Raw genomic sequence first — 26297 nt, 5'->3', positions numbered from 1 at the left:
GGGAAAAATTCTACTTAGGGTTAGGGTTAGCTCTCCAAGGATGCGCAGAGAAAAATGGACATTACCATTTGATTCAGAGCCCGTCTGCATGGTTAGGAGGGGGCATACCTTTTGAGCTGGCCTTGTGTACGTTTCCTGGAAAAATACATGGGAAAATCCCATTGGGAAAAATTCTACTTAGGGTTAGGGTTAGCTCTCCAAGGATGCGCAGAGAAAAATGGACATTACCATTTGATTCAGAGCCCGTCTGCATGGTTAGGAGGGGACACGCCTTTTGAGCTGGTCTTGTGTACGTTTCCTGGCAAAATACATGGGAAAATCCCATTGGGAAAAATTCTACTTAGGGTTAGGGTTAGCTCTCCAAGGATGCGCAGAGAAAAATGGACATTACCATTTGATTCAGAGCCCATCTGCATGGTTAGGAGGGGGCACACCTTTTGACCTGGCCTTGTGTACGTTTCCTGGCAAAATACATGGAAAAATCCCATTGGGAAAAATTCTACTTTGGGTTAGGGTTAGCTCTCCAAGGATGCGCAGAGAAAAATGGACATTACCATTTGATTCAGAGCCCGTCTGCATGGTTAGGAGGGGACACGCCTTTTGAGCTGGCCTTGTGTACGTTTCCTGGCAAAATACATGGAAAAATTCCATTGGGAAAAATTCTACTTAGGGTTAGGGTCAGTTCTCCAAGGATGCGCAGAGAAAAATGGACATTACCATTTGATTCAGAGCCCGTCTGCATGGTTAGGAGGGGACACGCCTTTTGAGCTGGCCTTGTGTACGTTTCCTGGCAAAATACATGGGAAAATCCCATTGGGAAAAGTTCTACTTAGGGTTAGGGTTAGCTCTCCAAGAATGCGCAGAGAAAAATGGACATTACCATTTGATTCAGATCCCGTCACCATGGTTAGGAGGGGACACACCTTTTAGGCTGGTCATGTGTACGTTTCCTGGCAAAATACATGGGAAAATCCCATTGGGAAAAATTCTACTTAGGGTTAGGGTTAGCTCTCCAAGGATGCGCAGAGAAAAATGGACATTACCATTTGATTCAGACCCCGTCTGCATGGTTTGGAGGGGGCACAACTTTTGAGCTGGTCTTGTGTACGTTTCCTCGCAAAATGTATGGAAAATACCATTGGGAAATGTTCTACTTAGGTTTAGGGTTAATTATCCAAGGATGCGCAGAGAAAAATGGACATTACCATTTGATTCAGAGCCCATCTGCATGGTTAGGAGGGGGCACACCTTTTGAGCTGGCCTTGTGTACGTTTCCTGCCAAAATGTACGGAAAATCCAATTGGGAAAAATTCTACTTAGGGTTAGGGTTAGCTCTCCAAGGATGCGCAGAGAAAAATGGACATTACCATTTGATTCAGAGCCCGTCTGCATGGTTAGGAGGGGGCATACCTTTTGAGCTGGCCTTGTGTACGTTTCCTGGCAAAATACATGGGAAAATCCCATTGGGAAAAATTCTACTTAGGGTTAGGGTTAGCTCTCCAAGGATGCGCAGAGAAAAATGGACATTACCATTTGATTCAGAGCCCGTCTGCATGGTTAGGAGGGGACACGCCTTTTGAGCTGGTCTTGTGTACGTTTCCTGTCAAAATACATGGGAAAATCCCATTGGGAAAAATTCTACTTAGGGTTAGGGTTAGCTCTCCAAGGATGCACAGAGAAAAATGGACATTACCATTTGATTCAGAGCCCATCTGCATGGTTAGGAGGGGACACGCCTTTTGAGCTGGCCTTGTGTACGTTTCCTGGCAAAATACATGGAAAAATCCCATTGGGAATAATTCTACTTAGGGTTAGGGTCAGTTCTCCAAGGATGCGCAGAGAAAAATGGACATTACCATTTGATTCAGAGCCCGTCTGCATGGTTAGGAGGGGACACGCCTTTTGAGCTGGCCTTGTGTACGTTTCCTGGCAAAATACATGGGAAAATCCCATTGGGAAAAGTTCTACTTAGGGTTAGGGTTAGCTCTCCAAGGATGCACAGAGAAAAATGGACATTACCATTTGATTCAGATCCCGTCACCATGGTTAGGAGGGGACACACCTTTTAGGCTGGTCATGTGTACGTTTCCTGGCAAAATACATGGGGAAATCCCATTGGGAAAAATTCTACTTAGGGTTAGGGTTAGCTCTCCAAGGATGCGCAGAGAAAAATGGAAATTACCATTTGATTCACACCCCGTCTGCATGGTTTGGAGGGGGCACACCTTTTGAGCTTGTCTTGTGTACGTTTCCTCGCAAAATGTATGGAAAATACCATTGGGAAATGTTCTACTTAGGTTTAGGGTTAGTTATCCAAGGATGCGCAGAGAAAAATGGACATTACCATTTGATTAAGATCCCATCTGCACGGTTAGGAGGGGACACGCCTTTTGAGCTGGTCTTGTGTACGTTTCCTGGCAAAATACATGGGAAAATCCCATTGGGAAAAATTCTACTTAGGGTTAGGGTTAGCTCTCCAAGGATGCGCAGAGAAAAATGGACATTACCATTTGATTCAGAGCCCATCTGCATGGTTAGGAGGGGGCACACCTTTTGAGCTGGCCTTGTGTACGTTTCCTGGCAAAATACATGGAAAAATTCCATTGGGAAAAATTCTACTTAGGGTTAGGGTCAGTTCTCCAAGGATGCGCAGAGAAAAATGGACATTACCATTTGATTCAGAGCCCGTCTGCATGGTTAGGAGGGGACACGCCTTTTGAGCTGGCCTTGTGTACGTTTCCTGGCAAAATACATGGGAAAATCCCATTGGGAAAAGTTCTACTTAGGGTTAGGGTTAGCTCTCCAAGAATGCGCAGAGAAAAATGGACATTACCATTTGATTCAGATCCCGTCACCATGGTTAGGAGGGGACACACCTTTTAGGCTGGTCATGTGTACGTTTCCTGGCAAAATACATGGGAAAATCCCATTGGGAAAAATTCTACTTAGGGTTAGGGTTAGCTCTCCAAGGATGCGCAGAGAAAAATGGACATTACCATTTGATTCAGACCCCGTCTGCATGGTTTGGAGGGGGCACAACTTTTGAGCTGGTCTTGTGTACGTTTCCTCGCAAAATGTATGGAAAATACCATTGGGAAATGTTCTACTTAGGTTTAGGGTTAATTATCCAAGGATGCGCAGAGAAAAATGGACATTACCATTTGATTCAGAGCCCATCTGCATGGTTAGGAGGGGGCACACCTTTTGAGCTGGCCTTGTGTACGTTTCCTGCCAAAATGTACGGAAAATCCAATTGGGAAAAATTCTACTTAGGGTTAGGGTTAGCTCTCCAAGGATGCGCAGAGAAAAATGGACATTACCATTTGATTCAGAGCCCGTCTGCATGGTTAGGAGGGGACACGCCTTTTGAGCTGGTCTTGTGTACGTTTCCTGGAAAAATACATGGGAAAATCCCATTGGGAAAAATTCTACTTAGGGTTAGGGTTAGCTCTCCAAGGATGCGCAGAGAAAAATGGACATTACCATTTGATTCAGAGCCCATCTGCATGGTTAGGAGGGGGCACACCTTTTGAGCTGGCCTTGTGTACGTTTCCTGGCAAAATACATGGAAAAATTCCATTGGGAAAAATTCTACTTAGGGTTAGGGTCAGTTCTCCAAGGATGCGCAGAGAAAAATGGACATTACCATTTGATTCAGAGCCCGTCTGCATGGTTAGGAGGGGACACGCCTTTTGAGCTGGCCTTGTGTACGTTTCCTGGCAAAATACATGGGAAAATCCCATTGGGAAAAGTTCTACTTAGGGTTAGGGTTAGCTCTCCAAGAATGCGCAGAGAAAAATGGACATTACCATTTGATTCAGATCCCGTCACCATGGTTAGGAGGGGACACACCTTTTAGGCTGGTCATGTGTACGTTTCCTGGCAAAATACATGGGAAAATCCCATTGGGAAAAATTCTACTTAGGGTTAGGGTTAGCTCTCCAAGGATGCGCAGAGAAAAATGGACATTACCATTTGATTCAGACCCCGTCTGCATGGTTTGGAGGGGGCACAACTTTTGAGCTGGTCTTGTGTACGTTTCCTCGCAAAATGTATGGAAAATACCATTGGGAAATGTTCTACTTAGGTTTAGGGTTAATTATCCAAGGATGCGCAGAGAAAAATGGACATTACCATTTGATTCAGAGCCCATCTGCATGGTTAGGAGGGGGCACACCTTTTGAGCTGGCCTTGTGTACGTTTCCTGCCAAAATGTACGGAAAATCCAATTGGGAAAAATTCTACTTAGGGTTAGGGTTAGCTCTCCAAGGATGCGCAGAGAAAAATGGACATTACCATTTGATTCAGAGCCCGTCTGCATGGTTAGGAGGGGGCATACCTTTTGAGCTGGCCTTGTGTACGTTTCCTGGAAAAATACATGGGAAAATCCCATTGGGAAAAATTCTACTTAGGGTTAGGGTTAGCTCTCCAAGGATGCGCAGAGAAAAATGGACATTACCATTTGATTCAGAGCCCGTCTGCATGGTTAGGAGGGGACACGCCTTTTGAGCTGGTCTTGTGTACGTTTACTGTCAAAATACATGGGAAAATCCCATTGGGAAAAATTCTACTTAGGGTTAGGGTTAGCTCTCCAAGGATGCACAGAGAAAAATGGACATTACCATTTGATTCAGAGCCCATCTGCATGGTTAGGAGGGGACACGCCTTTTGAGCTGGCCTTGTGTACGTTTTCTGGCAAAATACATGGAAAAATCCCATTGGGAAAAATTCTACTTTGGGTTAGGGTTAGCTCTCCAAGGATGCGCAGAGAAAAATGGACATTACCATTTGATTCAGAGCCCATCTGCATGGTTAGGAGGGGACACGCCTTTTGAGCTGGCCTTGTGTACGTTTCCTGGCAAAATACATGGAAAAATCCCATTGGGAATAATTCTACTTAGGGTTAGGGTCAGTTCTCCAAGGATGCGCAGAGAAAAATGGACATTACCATTTGATTCAGAGCCCGTCTGCATGGTTAGGAGGGGACACGCCTTTTGAGCTGGCCTTGTGTACGTTTCCTGGCAAAATACATGGGAAAATCCCATTGGGAAAAGTTCTACTTAGGGTTAGGGTTAGCTCTCCAAGGATGCACAGAGAAAAATGGACATTACCATTTGATTCAGATCCCGTCACCATGGTTAGGAGGGGACACACCTTTTAGGCTGGTCATGTGTACGTTTCCTGGCAAAATACATGGGAAAATCCCATTGGGAAAAATTCTACTTAGGGTTAGGGTTAGCTCTCCAAGGATGCGCAGAGAAAAATGGACATTACCATTTGATTCAGACCCCGTCTGCATGGTTTGGAGGGGGCACACCTTTTGAGCTGGTCTTGTGTACGTTTCCTCGCAAAATGTATGGAAAATACCATTGGGAAATGTTCTACTTAGGTTTAGGGTTAGTTATCCAAGGATGCGCAGAGAAAAATGGACATTACCATTTGATTCAGATCCCATCTGCATGGTTAGGAGGGGGCACAACTTTTCAGCTGGCCTTGTGTACGTTTCCTGGCAAAATACATGGGAAAATCCCATTGGGAAAAGTTCTACTTAGGGTTAGGGTTAGCTCTCCAAGGATGCGCAGAGAAAAATGGACATTACCATTTGATTCAGAGCCCATCTGCATGGTTAGGAGGGGGCACACCTTTTGAGCTGGCCTTGTGTACGTTTCCTGCCAAAATGTACGGAAAATCCAATTGGGAAAAATTCTACTTAGGGTTAGGGTTAGCTCTCCAAGGATGCACAGAGAAAAATGGACATTACCATTTGATTCAGAGCCCGTCTGCATGGTTAGGAGGGGGCATACCTTTTGAGCTGGCCTTGTGTACGTTTCCTGGAAAAATACATGGGAAAATCCCATTGGGAAAAATTCTACTTAGGGTTAGGGTTAGCTCTCCAAAGATGCGCAGAGAAATATGGACATTACCATTTGATTCAGAGCCCGTCTGCATGGTTAGGAGGGGACACGCCTTTTGAGCTGGCCTTGTGTACGTTTCCTGGCAAAATACATGGGAAAATCCCATTGGGAAAAATTCTACTTAGGGTTAGGGTCAGTTCTCCAAGGATGCGCAGAGAAAAATGGACATTACCATTTGATTCAGAGCCCGTCTGCATGGTTAGGAGGGGACACGCCTTTTGAGCTGGCCTTGTGTACGTTTCCTGGCAAAATACATGGGAAAATCCCATTGGGAAAAGTTCTACTTAGGGTTAGGGTTAGCTCTCCAAGGATGCGCAGAGAAAAATGGACATTACCATTTGATTCAGATCCCGTCACCATGGTTAGGAGGGGACACACCTTTTAGGCTGGCCATGTGTACGTTTCCTGGCAAAATACATGGGAAAATCCCATTGGGAAAAATTCTACTTAGGGTTAGGGTTAGCTCTCCAAGGATGCGCAGAGAAAAATGGACATTACCATTTGATTCAGAGCCCATCTGCATGGTTAGGAGGGGGCACACCTTTTGAGCTGGCCTTGTGTACGTTTCCTGCCAAAATGTACGGAAAATCCCATTGGGAAAAATTCTACTTAGGGTTAGGGTTAGCTCTCCAAGGATGCGCAGAGAAAAATGGCCATTACCATTTGATTCAGAGCCCGTCTGCATGGTTAGGAGGGGGCATACCTTTTGAGCTGGGCTTGTGTACGTTTCCTGGAAAAATACATGGGAAAATCCCATTGGGAAAAATTCTACTTAGGGTTAGGGTTAGCTCTACAAAGATGCGCAGAGAAATATGGACATTACCATTTGATTCAGAGCCCATCTGCATGGTTAGGAGGGGACACGCCTTTTGAGGTGGCCTTGTGTACGTTTCCTGCCAAAATGTACGGAAAATCCCATTGGGAAAAATTCTACTTAGGGTTAGGGTTAGCTCTCCAAGGATGCGCAGAAAAAAATGGACATTACCATTTGATTCAGATCCCGTCACCATGGTTAGGAGGGGACACACCTTTTAGGCTGGTCATGTGTACGTTTCCTGGCAAAATACATGGAAAAATCCCATTGGGAAAAATTCTACTTAGGGTTAGGGTTAGCTCTCCAAGGATGCGCAGAGAAAAATGGAAATTACCATCTGATTCAGACCCCGTCTGCATGGTTTGGAGGGGGCACACCTTTTGAGCTGGTCTTGTGTACGTTTCCTCGCAAAATGTATGGAAAATACCATTGGGAAATGTTCTACTTAGGTTTATGGTTAGTTATCCAAGGATGCGCAGAGAAAAATGGACATTACCATTTGATTCAGATCCCATCTGCATGGTTAGGAGGGGACACGCCTTTTGAGCTGGTCTTGTGTACGTTTCCTGGCAAAATACATGGGAAAATCCCATTGGGAAAAATTCTACTTAGGGTTAGGGTTAGCTCTCCAAGGATGCGCAGAGAAAAATGGACATTACCATTTGATTCAGAGCCCATCTGCATTGTTAGGAGGGGGCACACCTTTTGACCTGGCCTTGTGTACGTTTCCTGGCAAAATACATGGAAAAATCCCATTGGGAAAAGTTCTACTTAGGGTTAGGGTTAGCTCTCCAAGGATGCGCAGAGAAAAATGGACATTACCATTTGATTCAGAGCCCGTCTGCATGGTTAGGAGGGGACACGCCTTTTGAGCTGGCCTTGTGTACGTTTCCTGGCAAAATACATGGAAAAATTCCATTGGGAAAAATTCTACTTAGGGTTAGGGTCAGTTCTCCAAGGATGCGCAGAGAAAAATGGACATTACCATTTGATTCAGAGCCCGTCTGCATGGTTAGGAGGGGACACGCCTTTTGAGCTGGCCTTGTGTACGTTTCCTGGCAAAATACATGGGAAAATCCCATTGGGAAAAGTTCTACTTAGGGTTAGGGTTAGCTCTCCAAGAATGCGCAGAGAAAAATGGACATTACCATTTGATTCAGATCCCGTCACCATGGTTAGGAGGGGACACACCTTTTAGGCTGGTCATGTGTACGTTTCCTGGCAAAATACATGGGAAAATCCCATTGGGAAAAATTCTACTTAGGGTTAGGGTTAGCTCTCCAAGGATGCGCAGAGAAAAATGGACATTACCATTTGATTCAGACCCCCTCTGCATGGTTTGGAGGGGGCACAACTTTTGAGCTGGTCTTGTGTCCGTTTCCTCGCAAAATGTATGGAAAATACCATTGGGAAATGTTCTACTTAGGTTTAGGGTTAATTATCCAAGGATGCGCAGAGAAAAATGGACATTACCATTTGATTCAGATCCCATCTGCATGGTTAGGAGGGGGCACACCTTTTGAGCTGGCCTTGTGTACGTTTCCTGGCAAAATACATGGGAAAATCCCATTGGGAAAAATTCTACTTAGGGTTAGGGTTAGCTCTCCAAGGATGCGCAGGGAAAAATGGAAATTACTATTTGATTCAGAGCCCGTCTGCCTGGTTAGGAGGGGGCACACCTTTTGAGCTGGCCTTGTGTACGTTTCCTAGCAAAATGTACGGAAAATCCCATTGGGAAAAATTCCACTTAGGGTTAGGGTTAGCTCTCCAAGGATGCGCAGAGAAATATGGACATTACCATTTGATTCAGAGCCCGTCTGCATGGATAGGAGGGGACACGCCTTTTGAGCTGGCCTTGTGTACGTTTCCTGGCAAAATATATGGTAAATCCCATTGGAAAAATTCTACTTAGGGTAAGGGTTAGCTCTCAATGTATGTGCAGAGAAAAATGGACATTACCATTTGATTCAGAGCCCGTCTGCATGGATTGGAGGGGACAAGCCTTTTGAGCTGGCCTTGTGTACGTTTCCTGGCAAAATGTATGGAAAATCCCATTGGGAAAAATTCTACTTAGGGTTAGGGTTAGTTCTCCAAGGATGCGCAGAGAAAAATGGACATTACCATTTGATTCAGAGCCCATCTGCATGGATAGGAGGGGACATGCCTTTTGAGCTAGCCTTGTGTACGTTTCCTGGCAAAATACATGGGAAAATCCCATTGGGAAAAATTCTACTTGGGGTTAGGGTTAGCTCTCCAAGGATGTGCAGAGAAAAATGCACATTACCATTTGATTCAGATCCCGTCTGCGTGCTTAGGAGGGGATAAGCCTTTTGAGCTGGCCTTGTGTACGTTTCCTGGCAAAATACATGGGAAAATCCCATTGGGAAAAATTCTACTTAGGGTTAGGGTTAGCTCTCCAAGGATGCGCAGAGAAAAATGGACATTACCATTTGATTCAGAGCCCGTCTGCATGGTTAGGAGGGGACACGCCTTTTGAGCTGGCCCTGAGTACGTTTCCTGGCAAAATACATGGCAAAATCCCATTGGGAAAAATTCTACTTAGGGTTAGGGTTAGCTCTCCAAGGATACACAGAGAAAAATGCACATTACCATTTGATTCAGAGCCCGTCTGCATGGTTAGGAGGGGACAGGCCTTTTGAGCTGGCCTTGTGTACGTTTCCTGGCAAAATGTACGGAAAATCCCATTGGGAAAAATTCTACTTAGGGTTAGGGTTAGCTCTCCAAGGATGCGCAGAGAAAAATGGACATTACCATTTAATTCAGAGCCCATCTACATGCTTAGGAGGGGATAAGCCTTTTGAGCTGGCCTTGTGTACGTTTCCTGGCAAAATACATGGGAAATCCCATTGGGAAAAATTCCACTTAGGGTTAGGGTTAGGTCTCCAAGGATGCGCAGAGAAATATGGACATTACCATTTGATTCAGAGCCCGTCTGCCTGGTTAGGAGGGGGCACACCTTTTGAGCTGGCCTTGAGTACGTTTCCTGGCAAAATGTACGGAAAATCCCATTGGGAAAAATTCCACTTAGGGTTAGGGTTAGCTCTCCAAGGATGCGCAGAGAAATATGGACATTACCATTTGATTCAGAGCCCGTCTGCATGGATTGGAGGGGACAAGCCTTTTGAGCTGGCCTTGTGTACGTTTCCTGGCAAAATGTATGGAAAATCCCATTGGGAAAAATTCTACTTAGGGTTAGGGTTAGCTCTCCAAGGATGCGCAGTGAAAAATGGACATTACCATTTGATTCAGAGCCCGTCTGCGTGGTTAGGAGGGGACACGCCTTTTGAGCTGGCCTTGTGTACGTTTCCTGGCAAAATACATGGGAAAATCCCTTTGGGAAAAATTCTACTTAGGGTTAGGGTTAGCTCTCCAAGGATGCGCAGAGAAAAATGGACATTACCATTTGATTCAGAGCCCGTCTGCATGCTTAGGAGGGGATAAGCCTTTTGAGCTGGCCTTGTGTACGTTTCCTTGCAAAATACATGGGAAAATCCCATTGGGAAAAATTCTACTTAGGTTTAGGGTTAGCTCTCCAAGGATGCGCAGAGAAAAATGGACATTACCATTTGATTCAGAGCCCGTCTGCATGGATAGGAGGGGACACGCCTTTTGAGCTGGCCTTGTGTACGTTTCCTGGCAAAATACATGGGAAAATCCCATTGGGAAAAATTCTACTTAGGGTTAGGGTTAGCTCTCCAAGGATACACAGAGAAAAATGCACATTACCATTTGATTCAGAGCCCGTCTGCATGCTTAGGAGGGGACAGGCCTTTTGAGCTGGCCTTGTGTACATTTCCTGGCAAAATGTACGGAAAATCCCATTGGGAAAAATTCTACTTAGGGTTAGGGTTAGCTCTCCAAGGATGCGCAGGGAAAAATGGACATTATTATTTGATTCACAGCCCGTCTGCCTGGTTAGGAGGGGGCACACCTTTTGAGCTGGCCTTGTGTACGTTTCCTGGCAAAATGTACGGAAAATCCCATTGGGAAAAATTCCACTTAGGGTTAGGGTTAGCTCTCCAAGGATGCGCAGAGAAATATGGACATTACCATTTGATTCAGAGCCCGTTTATGGATAGGAGGGGACACGCCTTTTGAGCTGGCCTTGTGTACGTTTCCTGGCAAAATATATGGTAAATCCCATTGGAAAAATTCTACTTAGGGTAAGGGTTAGCTCTCAATGTATGTGCAGAGAAAAATGGACATTACCATTTGATTCAGAGCCCGTCTGCATGGATTGGAGGGGACAAGCCTTTTGAGCTGGCCTTGTGTACGTTTCCTGGCAAAATGTATGGAAAATCCCATTGGGAAAAATTCTACTTGGGGTTAGGGTTAGTTCTCCAAGGATGCGCAGAGAAAAATGGACATTACCATTTGATTCAGAGCCCGTCTGCATGGATAGGAGGGGACATGCCTTTTGAGCTAGCCTTGTGTACGTTTCCTGGCAAAATACATGGGAAAATCCCATTGGGAAAAATTCTACTTGGGGTTAGGGTTAGCTCTCCAAGGATGCGCAGAGAAAAATGGACATTACCATTTGATTCAGATCCCGTCTGCGTGCTTAAGAGGGGATACGCCTTTTGAGCTGGCCTTGTGTACGTTTCCTGGCAAAATACATGGGAAAATCCCATTGGGAAAAATTCTACTTAGGGTTAGGGTTAGCTCTCCAAGGATGCGCAGAGAAAAATGGACATTACCATTTGATTCAGAGCCCGTCTGCATGGTTAGGAGGGGACACGCCTTTTGAGCTGGCCCTGAGTACGTTTCCTGGCAAAATACATGGCAAAATCCCATTGGGAAAAATTCTACTTAGGGTTAGGGTTAGCTCTCCAAGGATACACAGAGAAAAATGCACATTACCATTTGATTCAGAGCCCGTCTGCATGGTTAGGAGGGGACAGGCCTTTTGAGCTGGCCTTGTGTACGTTTCCTGGCAAAATGTACGGAAAATCCCATTGGGAAAAATTCTACTTAGGTTTAGGGTTAGCTCTCCAAGGATGCGCAGGGAAAAATGGACATTACTATTTGATTCAGAGCCCGTCTGCCTGGTTAGGAGGGGGCACACCTTTTGAGCTGGCCTTGTGTACGTTTCCTGGCAAAATGTACGGAAAATCCCATTGGGAAAAATTCCACTTAGGGTTAGGGTTAGGTCTCCAAGGATGCGCAGAGAAATATGGACATTACCATTTGATTCAGAGCCCGTCTGCCTGGTTAGGAGGGGGCACACCTTTTGAGCTGGCCTTGTGTACGTTTCCTGGCAAAATGTACGGAAAATCCCATTGGGAAAAATTCCACTTAGGGTTAGGGTTAGCTCTCCAAGGATGCGCAGAGAAATATGGACATTACCATTTGATTCAGAGCCCGTCTGCATGGATTGGAGGGGACAAGCCTTTTGAGCTGGCCTTGTGTACGTTTCCTGGCAAAATGTATGGAAAATCCCATTGGGAAAAATTCTACTTAGGGTTAGGGTTAGCTCTCCAAGGATGCGCAGTGAAAAATGGACATTACCATTTGATTCAGAGCCCGTCTGCGTGGTTAGGAGGGGACACGCCTTTTGAGCTGGCCTTGTGTACGTTTCCTGGCAAAATACATGGGAAAATCCCTTTGGGAAAAATTCTACTTAGGGTTAGGGTTAGCTCTCCAAGGATGCGCAGAGAAAAATGGACATTACCATTTGATTCAGAGCCCGTCTGCATGCTTAGGAGGGGATAAGCCTTTTGAGCTGGCCTTGTGTACGTTTCCTTGCAAAATACATGGGAAAATCCCATTGGGAAAAATTCTACTTAGGTTTAGGGTTAGCTCTCCAAGGATGCGCAGAGAAAAATGGACATTACCATTTGATTCAGAGCCCGTCTGCATGGATAGGAGGGGACACGCCTTTTGAGCTGGCCTTGTGTACGTTTCCTGGCAAAATACATGGGAAAATCCCATTGGGAAAAATTCTACTTAGGGTTAGGGTTAGCTCTCCAAGGATACACAGAGAAAAATGCACATTACCATTTGATTCAGAGCCCGTCTGCATGCTTAGGAGGGGACAGGCCTTTTGAGCTGGCCTTGTGTACATTTCCTGGCAAAATGTACGGAAAATCCCATTGGGAAAAATTCTACTTAGGGTTAGGGTTAGCTCTCCAAGGATGCGCAGGGAAAAATGGACATTATTATTTGATTCACAGCCCGTCTGCCTGGTTAGGAGGGGGCACACCTTTTGAGCTGGCCTTGTGTACGTTTCCTGGCAAAATGTACGGAAAATCCCATTGGGAAAAATTCCACTTAGGGTTAGGGTTAGCTCTCCAAGGATGCGCAGAGAAATATGGACATTACCATTTGATTCAGAGCCCGTTTATGGATAGGAGGGGACACGCCTTTTGAGCTGGCCTTGTGTACGTTTCCTGGCAAAATATATGGTAAATCCCATTGGAAAAATTCTACTTAGGGTAAGGGTTAGCTCTCAATGTATGTGCAGAGAAAAATGGACATTACCATTTGATTCAGAGCCCGTCTGCATGGATTGGAGGGGACAAGCCTTTTGAGCTGGCCTTGTGTACGTTTCCTGGCAAAATGTATGGAAAATCCCATTGGGAAAAATTCTACTTGGGGTTAGGGTTAGTTCTCCAAGGATGCGCAGAGAAAAATGGACATTACCATTTGATTCAGAGCCCGTCTGCATGGATAGGAGGGGACATGCCTTTTGAGCTAGCCTTGTGTACGTTTCCTGGCAAAATACATGGGAAAATCCCATTGGGAAAAATTCTACTTGGGGTTAGGGTTAGCTCTCCAAGGATGCGCAGAGAAAAATGGACATTACCATTTGATTCAGATCCCGTCTGCGTGCTTAAGAGGGGATACGCCTTTTGAGCTGGCCTTGTGTACGTTTCCTGGCAAAATACATGGGAAAATCCCATTGGGAAAAATTCTACTTAGGGTTAGGGTTAGCTCTCCAAGGATGCGCAGAGAAAAATGGACATTACCATTTGATTCAGAGCCCGTCTGCATGGTTAGGAGGGGACACGCCTTTTGAGCTGGCCCTGAGTACGTTTCCTGGCAAAATACATGGCAAAATCCCATTGGGAAAAATTCTACTTAGGGTTAGGGTTAGCTCTCCAAGGATACACAGAGAAAAATGCACATTACCATTTGATTCAGAGCCCGTCTGCATGGTTAGGAGGGGACAGGCCTTTTGAGCTGGCCTTGTGTACGTTTCCTGGCAAAATGTACGGAAAATCCCATTGGGAAAAATTCTACTTAGGTTTAGGGTTAGCTCTCCAAGGATGCGCAGGGAAAAATGGACATTACTATTTGATTCAGAGCCCGTCTGCCTGGTTAGGAGGGGGCACACCTTTTGAGCTGGCCTTGTGTACGTTTCCTGGCAAAATGTACGGAAAATCCCATTGGGAAAAATTCCACTTAGGGTTAGGGTTAGGTCTCCAAGGATGCGCAGAGAAATATGGACATTACCATTTGATTCAGAGCCCGTCTGCCTGGTTAGGAGGGGGCACACCTTTTGAGCTGGCCTTGTGTACGTTTCCTGGCAAAATGTACGGAAAATCCCATTGGGAAAAATTCCACTTAGGGTTAGGGTTAGCTCTCCAAGGATGCGCAGAGAAATATGGACATTACCATTTGATTCAGAGCCCGTCTGCATGGATTGGAGGGGACAAGCCTTTTGAGCTGGCCTTGTGTACGTTTCCTGGCAAAATGTATGGAAAATCCCATTGGGAAAAATTCTACTTAGGGTTAGGGTTAGCTCTCCAAGGATGCGCAGAGAAAAATGGACATTACCATTTGATTCAGAGCCCGTCTGCATGGTTAGGAGGGGACACGCCTTTTGAGCTAGCCTTGTGTACGTTTCCTGGCAAAATACATGGGAAAATCCCTTTGGGAAAAATTCTACTTAGGGTTAGGGTTAGCGCTCCAAGGATGCGCAGAGAAAAATGGACATTACCATTTGATTCAGAGCCCGTCTGCATGCTTAGGAGGGGATAAGCCTTTTGAGCTGGCCTTGTGTACGTTTCCTTGCAAAATACATGGGAAAATCCCATTGGGAAAAATTCTACTTAGGTTTAGGGTTAGCTCTCCAAGGATGCGCAGAGAACAATGGACATTACCATTTAATTCAGAGCCCGTCTGCATCGTTAGGAGGGGACACGCCTTTTGAGCTGGCCTTGTGTACGTTTCCTGGCAAAATACATGGTAAAATCCCATTAGGAAAAATTCTACTTGGGGTTAGGGTTAGCTCTCCAAGGATGCGCAGAGAAAAATGGACATTACCATTTGATTCAGAGCCCGTCTGCATGGATAGAAGGGGACACGCCTTTTGAGCTGGCCTTGTGTACGTTTCCTGGCAAAATACATGGGAAAATCCCATTGGGAAAAATTATACTTGGGGTTAGGGTTAGTTTTCCAAGGATGCGCAGAGAAAAATGGACATTACCATTTGATTCAGAGCCCGTCTGCATGGATAGGAGGGGACATGCCTTTTGAGCTAGCCTTGTGTACGTTTCCTGGCAAAATACATGGGAAAATCCCATTGGGAAAAATTCTACTTGGGGTTAGGGTTAGCTCTCCAAGGATGCGCAGAGAAAAATGGACATTACCATTTGATTCAGATCCCGTCTGCGTGCTTAGGAGGGGATAAGCCTTTTGAGCTGGCCCTGAGTACGTTTCCTGGCAAAGTACATAGGAAAATCCCATTGGGAAAAATTCTACTTAGGGTTAGGGTTAGCTCTCCAAGGATACGCAGAGAAAAATGGATATTACCATTTGATTCAGAGCCCATCTTCATGGTTGGGAGGGGACACGCCTTTTGAGCTGGCCTTGTGTACGTTTCCTGGCAAAATGTACGGAAAATCCCATTGGGAAAAATTCCACTTAGGGTTAGGGTTAGCTCTCCAAGGATGCGCAGAGAAAAATGGACATTACCATTTGATTCAGAGCCCGTCTGCATGGTTAGGAGGGGACAGGCCTTTTGAGCTGGCCTTGTGTACGTTTCCTGGCAAAATGTACGGAAAATCCCATTGGGAAAAATTCTACTTAGGGTTAGGGTTAGCTCTCCAAGGATGCGCAGAGAAAAATGGACATTACTATTTGATTCAGAGCCCGTCTGCATGGTTAGAAGGGGGCACACCTTTTGAGCTGGCCTCGTGTACATTTCCTGGCAAAATGTACGGAAAATCCCATTGGGAAAAATTCCACTTAGGGTTAGGGTTAGCTCTCCAAGGATGCGCAGAGAAATATGGACATTACCATTTGATTCAGAGCCCGTCTGCATGGTTAGGAGGGAACACGCCTTTTGAGCTGGCCTTGTGTACGTTTCCTGGCAAAATATATGGAAAATCCCATTGGAAAAATTCTACTTAGGGTTAGGGTTAGCTCTCAATGTATGTGCAGAGAAAAATGGACATTACCATTTGATTCAGAGCCCGTCTGCATGGTTAGGAGGGGACACGTCTTTTGAGCTGGCCTTGTGTACGTTTCCTTGCAAAATACATGGGAAAATCCCATTGGGAAAAATTCTACTTAGGGTTAGGGTTAGCTCTCCAAGGATGCGCAGAGAAAAATGGACATTACCATTTAATTCAGAGCCCGTCTGCATGGTTAGGAGGGGACACGCCTTTTGAGCTGGCCTTGTGTACGTTTCCTGGCAAAATACATGGGAAAATCCCATTGGGAAAAATTCTACTTGGGGTTAGGGTTAGTTCTCCAAGGATGCACAGAGAAAAATGGACATTACCATTTGATTCAGAGCCCGTCTGCATGGATAGGAGGGGACATGCCATTTGAGCTAGCCTTGTGTACGTTTCCTGGCAAAATACATGGGAAAATCCCATTGGGAAATATTCTACTTGGGGTTAGGGTTAGCTCTCCAAGGATGCGCAGAGAAAAATGGACATTACCATTTGATTCAGAGCCCGTCTGCATGGTTAGGAGGGGACACGCCTTTTGAGCTGGCCCTGAGTACGTTTCCTGGCAAAATACATGGCAAAATCCCATTGGGAAAAATTCTACTTAGGGTTAGGGTTAGCTCTCCAAGGATACACAGAGAAAAATGCACATTACCATTTGATTCAGAGCCCGTCTGCATGGTTAGGAGGGGACAGGCCTTTTGAGCTGGCCTTGTGTACGTTTCCTGGCAAAATGTACGGAAAATCCCATTGGGAAAAATTCTACTTAGGGTTAGGGTTAGCTCTCCAAGGATGCGCAGGGAAAAATGGACATTACTATTTGATTCAGAGCCCGTCTGCCTGGTTAGGAGGGGGCACACCTTTTGAGCTGGCCTTGTGTACGTTTCCTGGCAAAATGTACGGAAAATCCCATTGGGAAAAATTCCACTTAGGGTTAGGGTTAGCTCTCCAAGGATGCGCAGAGAAATATGGACATTACCATTTGATTCAGAGCCCGTCTGCATGGTTAGGAGGGGACACGCCTTTTGAGCTGGCCTTGTGTACGTTTCCTGGCAAAATATATGGTAAATCCCATTGGAAAAATTCTACTTAGGGTAAGGGTTAGCTCTCAATGTATGTGCAGAGAAAAATGGACATTACCATTTGATTCAGAGCCCGTCTGCATGGATTGGAGGGGACAAGCCTTTTGAGCTGGCCTTGGGTACGTTTCCTGGCAAAATGTATGGAAAATCCCATTGGGAAAAATTCTACTTAGGGTTAGGGTTAGCTCTCCAAGGATACGCAGAGAAAAATGGACATTACCATTTGATACAAAGCCCGTCTGCATGGTTAGGAGGGGACACGCCTTTTGAGCTGGCCTTGTGTACGTTTCCTGGCAAAATACATGGGAAAATCCCTTTGGGAAAAATTCTACTTAGGGTTAGGGTTAGCTCTCCAAGGATGCGCAGAGAAAAATGGACATTACCATTTGATTCAGAGCCCGTCTGCATGCTTAGGAGGGGATAAGCCTTTTGAGCTGGCCTTGTGTACGTTTCCTTGCAAAATACATGGGAAAATCCCATTGGGAAAAATTCTACTTAGGGTTAGGGTTAGCTCTCCAAGGATGCGCAGAGAAAAATGGACATTACCATTTAATTCAGAGCCCGTCTGCATGGTTAGGAGGGGACACGCCTTTTGAGCTGGCCTTGTGTACGTTTCCTGGCAAAATACATGGGAAAATCCCATTGGGAAAAATTCTACTTAGGGTTAGGGTTAGCTCTCTGTTCTGACCCCCAGCGGCACCGGCTGGGCCACAACAGCTCTCCAAGGATGCGCAGGGAAAAATGGACATTACTATTTGATTCAGAGCCCGTCTGCCTGGTTAGGAGGGGGCACACCTTTTGAGCTGGCCTTGTGTACATTTCCTGGCAAAATGTACGGAAAATCCCATTGGGAAAAATTCCACTTAGGGTTAGGGTTAGCTCTCCAAGGATGCGCAGAGAAAAATGGACATTACCATTTGATTCAGAGCCCGTCTGCATGGTTAGGAGGGGACACGCCTTTTGAGCTGGCCTTGTGTACGTTTCCTGGCAAAATACATGGGAAAATCCCTTTGGGAAAAATTCTACTTAGGGTTAGGGTTAGCTCTCCAAGGATGCGCAGAGAAAAATGGACATTACCATATGATTCAGAGACCGTCTGCATGCTTAGGAGGGGATAAGCCTTTTGAGCTGGCCTTGTGTACGTTTCCTTGCAAAATACATGGGAAAATCCCATTGGGAAAAATTCTACTTAGGGTTAGTGTTAGCTCTCCAAGGATGCGCAGAGAAAAATGGACATTACCATTTAATTCAGAGCCCGTCTGCATGGTTAGGAGGGGACACGCCTTTTGAGCTGGCCTTGTGTACGTTTCCTGGCAAAATACATGGGAAAATCCCATTGGGAAAAATTCTACTTGGGGTTAGGGTTAGCTCTCCAAGGATGCGCAGAGAAAAATGGACATTACCATTTGATTCAGAGCCCGTCTGCATGCTTAGGAGGGGATAAGCCTTTTGAGGTGGCCTTGTGTACGTTTCCTGGCAAAATACATGGGAAAATCCCATTGGGAAAAATTCTACTTAGGGTTAGGGTTAGCTCTCCAAGGATGCGCAGTGAAAAATGGACATTACCATTTGATTCAGAGCCCTTCTGCATGGATGGGAGGGGACACGCCTTTTGAGCTGGCCTTGTGTACGTTTCCTGGCAAAATATATGGTAAATCCCATTGGAAAAATTCTACTTAGGGTAAGGGTTAGCTCTCAATGTATGTGCAGAGAAAAATGGACATTACCATTTGATTCAGAGCCCGTCTGCATGGATTGGAGGGGACAAGCCTTTTGAGCTGGCCTTCTGTACGTTTCCTGGCAAAATACATGGGAAAATCCCATTGGGAAAAATTCTACTTGGGGTTAGGGTTAGTTCTCCAAGGATGCGCAGAGAAAAATGGACATTACCATTTGATTCAGAGCCCGTCTGCATGGATAGGAGGGGACATGCCTTTTGAGCTAGCCTTGTGTACGTTTCCTGGCAAAATGTACGGAAAATCCCATTGGGAAAAATTCTACTTAGGGTTAGGGTTAGCTCTCTGTTCTGACCCCCAGCGGCACCGGCTGGGCCACAACAGCTCTCCAAGGATGCGCAGGGAAAAATGGACATTACTATTTGATTCAGAGCCCGTCTGCCTGGTTAGGAGGGGGCACACCTTTTGAGCTGGCCTTGTGTACGTTTCCTGGCAAAATGTACGGAAAATCCCATTGGGAAAAATTCCACTTAGGGTTAGGGTTAGCTCTCCAAGGATGCGCAGAGAAATATGGACATTACCATTTGATTCAGAGCCCGTCTGCATGGTTAGGAGGGGACACGCCTTTTGAGCTGGCCTTGTGTACGTTTCCTGGCAAAATATATGGTAAATCCCATTGGAAAAATTCTACTTAGGGTAAGGGTTAGCTCTCAATGTATGTGCAGAGAAAAATGGACATTACCATTTGATTCAGAGCCCGTCTGCATGGATTGGAGGGGACAAGCCTTTTGAGCTGGCCTTGTGTACGTTTCCTGGCAAAATGTATGGAAAATCCCATTGGGAAAAATTCTACTTAGGGTTAGGGTTAGCTCTCCAAGGATGCGCAGAGAAAAATGGACATTACCATTTGATTCAGAGCCCGTCTGCATGGTTAGGAGGGGACACGCCTTTTGAGCTGGCCTTGTGTACGTTTCCTGGCAAAATACATGGGAAAATCCCTTTGGGAAAAATTATGCTTAGGGTTAGGGTTAGCTCTCCAAGGATGCGGAGAGAAAAATGGACATTACAATATGATTCAGAGCCCGTCTGCATGCTTAGGAGGGGATGAGCCTTTTGAGCTGGCCTTGTGTACGTTTCCTTGCAAAATACATGGGAAAATCCCATTGGGAAAAATTCTACTTAGGGTTAGTGTTAGCTCTCCAAGGATGCGCAGAGAAAAATGGACATTACCATTTAATTCAGAGCCCGTCTGCATGGTTAGGAGGGGACACGCCTTTTGAGCTGGCCTTGTGTACGTTTCCTGGCAAAATACATGGGAAAATCCCATTGGGAAAAATTCTACTTAGGGTTAGGGTTAGTTCTCCAAGGATGCGCAGAGAAAAATGGACATTACCATTTGATTCAGAGCCCGTCTGCATGGTTAGGAGGGGACACGCCTTTTGAGCTGGCCTTGTGTACGTTTCCTGGCAAAATACATGGGAAAATCCCTTTGGGAAAAATTCTACTTAGGGTTAGGGTTAGCTCTCCAAGGATGCGCAGAGAAAAATGGACATTACCATTTGATTCAGAGCCCGTCTGCATGGATAGGAGGGGACATGCCTTTTGAGCTAGCCTTGTGTACGTTTCCTGGCAAAATACATGGGAAAATCCCTTTGGGAAAAATTCTACTTGGGGTTAGGGTTAGCTCTCCAAGGATGCGCAGAGAAAAATGGACATTACCATTTGATTCAGATCCCGTCTGCGTGCTTAGGAGGGGATAAGCCTTTTGAGCTGGCCTTGTGTACGTTTCCTGGCAAAATACATGGGAAAATCCCATTGGGAAAAATTCTACTTAGGGTTAGGGTTAGCTCTCCAAGGATGCGCAGAGAAAAATGGACATTACCATTTGATTCAGATCCCGTCTCCATGCTTAGGAGGGGACACGCCGTTTGAGCTGGCCCTGAGTACGTTTCCTGGCAAAATACATGGGAAAATCCCATTGGGAAAAATTCTACTTAGGGTTAGGGTTAGCTCTCCAAGGATACACAGAGAAAAATGGACATTACCATTTGATTCAGAGCCCATCTTCATGGTTGGGAGGGGACACGCCTTTTGAGCTGGCCTTGTGTACGTTTCCTGGCAAAATGTACGGAAAATCCCATTGGGAAAAATTCCACTTAGGCTTAGGGTTAGCTCTCCAAGGAAGCGCAGAGAAAAATGGACATTACCATTTGATTCAGAGCCCGTCTGCATGGTTATGAGGGGACAGGCCTTTTGAGCTGGCCTTGTGTACGTTTCCTGGCAAAATGTACGGAAAATCCCATTGGGAAAAATTCTACTTGGGGTTAGGGTTAGCTCTCCAAGGATGTGCAGAGAAAAATGCACATTACCATTTGATTCAGATCCCGTCTGCGTGCTTAGGAGGGGATAAGCCTTTTGAGCTGGCCTTGTGTACGTTTCCTGGCAAAATACATGGGAAAATCCCATTGGGAAAAATTCTACTTAGGTTAGGGTTAGCTCTCCAAGGATGCGCAGAGAAAAATGGACATTACCATTTGATTCAGATCCCGTCTCCATGCTTAGGAGGGGACACGCCGTTTGAGCTGGCCCTGAGTACGTTTCCTGGCAAAATACATGGGAAAATCCCATTGGGAAAAATTCTACTTAGGGTTAGGGTTAGCTCTCCAAGGATACACAGAGAAAAATGGACATTACCATTTGATTCAGAGCCCATCTTCATGGTTGGGAGGGGACACGCCTTTTGAGCTGGCCTTGTGTACGTTTCCTGGCAAAATGTACGGAAAATCCCATTGGGAAAAATTCCACTTAGGCTTAGGGTTAGCTCTCCAAGGAAGCGCAGAGAAAAATGGACATTACCATTTGATTCAGAGCCCGTCTGCATGGTTAGGAGGGGACAGGCCTTTTGAGCTGGCCTTGTGTACGTTTCCTGGCAAAATATATGGTAAATCCCATTGGAAAAATTCTACTTAGGGTAAGGGTTAGCTCTCAATGTATGTGCAGAGAAAAATGGACAATACCATTTGATTCAGAGCCCGTCTGCATGGATTGGAGGGGACAAGCCTTTTGAGCTGGCCTTGTGTACGTTTCCTGGCAAAATGTATGGAAAATCCCATTGGGAAAAATTCTACTTAGGGTTAGGGTTAGCTCTCCAAGGATGCGCAGAGACAAATGGACATTACCATTTGATTCAGAGCCCATCTGAATGGGTAGGAGGGGACACGCCTTTTGAGCTGGCCTTGTGTACGTTTCCTGGCAAAATACATGGGAAAATCCCTTTGGGAAAAATTCTACTTAGGGTTAGGGTTAGCTCTCCAAGGATGCGCAGAGAAAAATGGACATTACCATTTGATTCAGAGCCCGTCTGCATGCTTAGGAGGGGATAAGCCTTTTGAGCTGGCCTTGTGTACGTTTCCTGGCAAAATACATGGTAAAATCCCATTAGGAAAAATTCTACTTGGGGTTAGGGTTAGCTCTCCAAGGATGCGCAGAGAAAAATGGACATTACCATTTGATTCAGAGCCCGTCTGCATGGATAGGAGGGGACACGCCTTTTGAGCTGGCCTTGTGTACGTTTCCTGGCAAAATACATGGGAAAATCCCATTGGGAAAAATTCTACTTGGGGTTAGGGTTAGTTTTCCAAGGATGCGCAGAGAAAAATGGACATTACCATTTGATTCAGAGCCCGTCTGCATGGATAGGAGGGGACATGCCTTTTGAGCTAGCCTTGTGTACGTTTCCTGGCAAAATACATGGGAAAATCCCATTGGGAAAAATTCTACTTGGGGTTAGGGTTAGCTCTCCAAGGATACACAGAGAAAAATGGACATTACCATTTGATTCAGAGCCTGTCTGCATGGATAGGAGGGGACATGCCTTTTGAGCTGGCCTTGTGTACGTTTCCTGGCAAAATACATGGGAAAATCCCATTGGGAAACATTCTACTTGGGGTTAGGGTTAGCTCTCCAAGGATGCGCAGAGAAAAATGGACATTACCATTTGATTCAGATCCCGTCTGCGTGCTTAGGAGGGGATAAGCCTTTTGAGCTGGCCTTGTGTACGTTTCCTGGCAAAATACATGGGAAAATCCCATTGGGAAAAATTCTACTTAGGGTTAGGGTTAGCTCTCCAAGGATGCGCAGAGAAAAATGGACATTACCATTTGATTCAGATCCCGTCTCCATGCTTAGGAGGGGACACGCCGTTTGAGCTGGCCCTGAGTACGTTTCCTGGCAAAATACATGGGAAAATCCCATTGGGAAAAATTCTACTTAGGGTTAGGGTTAGCTCTCCAAGGATACACAGAGAAAAATGGACATTACCATTTGATTCAGAGCCCATCTTCATGGTTGGGAGGGGACACGCCTTTTGAGCTGGCCTTGTGTACGTTTCCTGGCAAAATGTACGGAAAATCCCATTGGGAAAAATTCCACTTAGGCTTAGGGTTAGCTCTCCAAGGAAGCGCAGAGAAAAATGGACATTACCATTTGATTCAGAGCCCGTCTGCATGGTTAGGAGGGGACAGGCCTTTTGAGCTGGCCTTGTGTACGTTTCCTGGCAAAATGTACGGAAAATCCCGTTGGGAAAAATTCTACTTGGGGTTAGGGTTAGCTCTCCAAGGATGCGCAGAGAAAAATGGACATTACCATTTGATTCAGATCCCGTCTGCGTGCTTAGGAGGGGATAAGCCTTTTGAGCTGGCCTTGTGTACGTTTCCTGGCAAAATACATGGGAAAATCCCATTGGGAAAAATTCTACTTGGGGTTAGGGTTAGCTCTCCAAGGATGCGCAGAGAAAAATGGACATTACCATTTGATTCAGAGCCCGTCTGCATGGATAGGAGGGGACACGCCTTTTGAGCTGGCCTTGTGTACGTTTCCTGGCAAAATATATGGTAAATCCCATTGGAAAAATTCTACTTAGGGTAAGGGTTAGCTCTCAATGTATGTGCAGAGAAAAATGGACAATACCATTTGATTCAGAGCCCGTCTGCATGGATTGGAGGGGACAAGCCTTTTGAGCTGGCCTTGTGTACGTTTCCTGGCAAAATGTATGGAAAATCCCATTGGGAAAAATTCTACTTAGGGTTAGGGTTAGCTCTCCAAGGATGCGCAGAGACAAATGGACATTACCATTTGATTCAGAGCCCGTCTGCATGGTTAGGAGGGGACACGCCTTTTGAGCTGGCCTTGTGTACGTTTCCTGGCAAAATACATGGGAAAATCCCTTTGGGAAAAATTCTACTTAGGGTTAGGGTAAGCTCTCCAAGGATGCGCAGAGAAAAATGGACATTACCATTTGATTCAGAGCCCGTCTGCATGCTTAGGAGGGGATAAGCCTTTTGAGCTGGCCTTGTGTACGTTTCCTTGCAAAATACATGGGAAAATCCCATTGGGAAAAATTCTACTTAGGTTTAGGGTTAGCTCTCCAAGGATGCGCAGAGAAAAATGGACATTACCATTTAATTCAGAGCCCGTCTGCATGGTTAGGAGGGGACACGCCTTTTGAGCTGGCCTTGTGTACGTTTCCTGGCAACATACATGGTAAAATCCCATTAGGAAAAATTCTACTTGGGGTTAGGGTTAGCTCTCCAAGGATGCGCACAGAAAAATGTACATTACCATTTGATTCAGAGCCCGTCTGCATGGATAGGAGGGGACAAGCCTTTTGAGCTGGCCTTGTGTACGTTTCCTGGCAAAATACATGGGAAAATCCCATTGGGAAAAATTCTACTTGGGGTTAGGGTTAGTTTTCCAAGGATGCGCAGAGAAAAATGGACATTACCATTTGATTCAGAGCCCGTCTGCATGGATAGGAGGGGACATGCCTTTTGAGCTAGCCTTGTGTACGTTTCCTGGCAAAATACATGGGAAAATCCCATTGGGAAAAATTCTACTTGGGGTTAGGGTTAGCTCTCCAAGGATGCGCAGAGAAAAATGGACATTACCATTTGATTCAGATCCCGTCTCCATGCTTAGGAGGGGACACGCCGTTTGAGCTGGCCTCGTGTACGTTTCCTGGCAAAATGTACGGAAAATCCCATTGGGAAAAATTCCACTTAGGGTTAGGGTTAGCTCTCCAAGGATGCGCAGAGAAATATGGACATTACCATTTGATTCAGAGCCCGTCTGCATGGTTAGGAGGGAACACGCCTTTTGAGCTGGCCTTGTGTACGTTTCCTGGCAAAATATATGGAAAATCCCATTGGAAAAATTCTACTTAGGGTTAGGGTTAGCTCTCAATGTATGTGCAGAGAAAAATGGACATTACCATTTGATTCAGAGCCCGTCTGCATGGTTAGGAGGGGACACGTCTTTTGAGCTGGCCTTGTGTACGTTTCCTGGCAAAATGTACGGAAAATCCCATTGGGAAAAATTCTACTTAGGGTTAGGGTTAGCTCTCAATGTATGTGCAGAGAAAAATGGACATTACCATTTGATTCAGAGCCCGTCTGCATGGTTAGGAGGGGACACGCCTTTTGAGCTGGCCTTGTGTACGTTTCCTGGCAAAATGTACGGAAAATCCCATTGGGAAAAATTCTACTTAGGGTTAGGGTTAGCTCTCCAAGGATGTGCAGAGAAAAATGGACATTACCATTTGATTCAGAGCCCGTCTGCATAGTTAGGAGGGGACACACCTTTTGAGCTGGACTTGTGTACGTTTCCTGGCAAAATACATGGGAAAATCCCATTGGGAAAAATTCTACTTAGGGTTAGGGTTAGCTCTCCAAGCATGCGCAGAGAAAAATGGACATTACCATTTGATTCAGAGCCCGTCTGCATGCTTAGGAGGGGACACACCTTTTGAGCTGGCCTTGTGTACGTTTCCTGGCAAAATGTACGGAAAATCCCATTGGGAATAATTCTAATTAGGATTAGGGTCAGTTCTCCATGAATTCGCAGAGGAAAACGGTCATTGCCATTGGATTCAGAGCCCATCGATATGGTTTAGGAGAGTTCAAGCCTTTTGAGCTGGCCTTAAGTACATTTTGTGGCAATATCCCACTCGGAAAAATTCTATTTAGGATTAGGGTTAGTTCTCCATTAATTCGCAGAACAAAACGTACATCGCCATTGGATTCGGAGCCCATTGGTATGGTTAGGATGGGGCACGCCTTTTGAGCTGGCCTTGTGTACGTTTCCTGGCAAAATATATGGAAAATCCCATTGCGAAAATTCCATTTAGTATTAGGCTGGCTCAAATTGCAGGATGGGATAGGATAGGATAGGATAGGATAGGATAGGATAGGATAGGATAGGATAGGATAGGATAGGATAGGATAGGATGGTAGGTAGAAGGCAGGTAGGTAGATAGAAAGAAAGAAAGAAAAAGGAAAGAAGGAAGGAAAGAAAGAAGGATGGAAGGAAGGAAGGAAGGAAGGAAGGAAGGA

This window comes from Natrix helvetica (genome assembly GCF_964273705.1).
Source record: "Natrix helvetica genome assembly, chromosome: 4".
NCBI lineage: Eukaryota > Metazoa > Chordata > Lepidosauria > Squamata > Natricidae > Natrix > Natrix helvetica.
Note: the sequence above shows the minus strand (reverse complement) of the source record.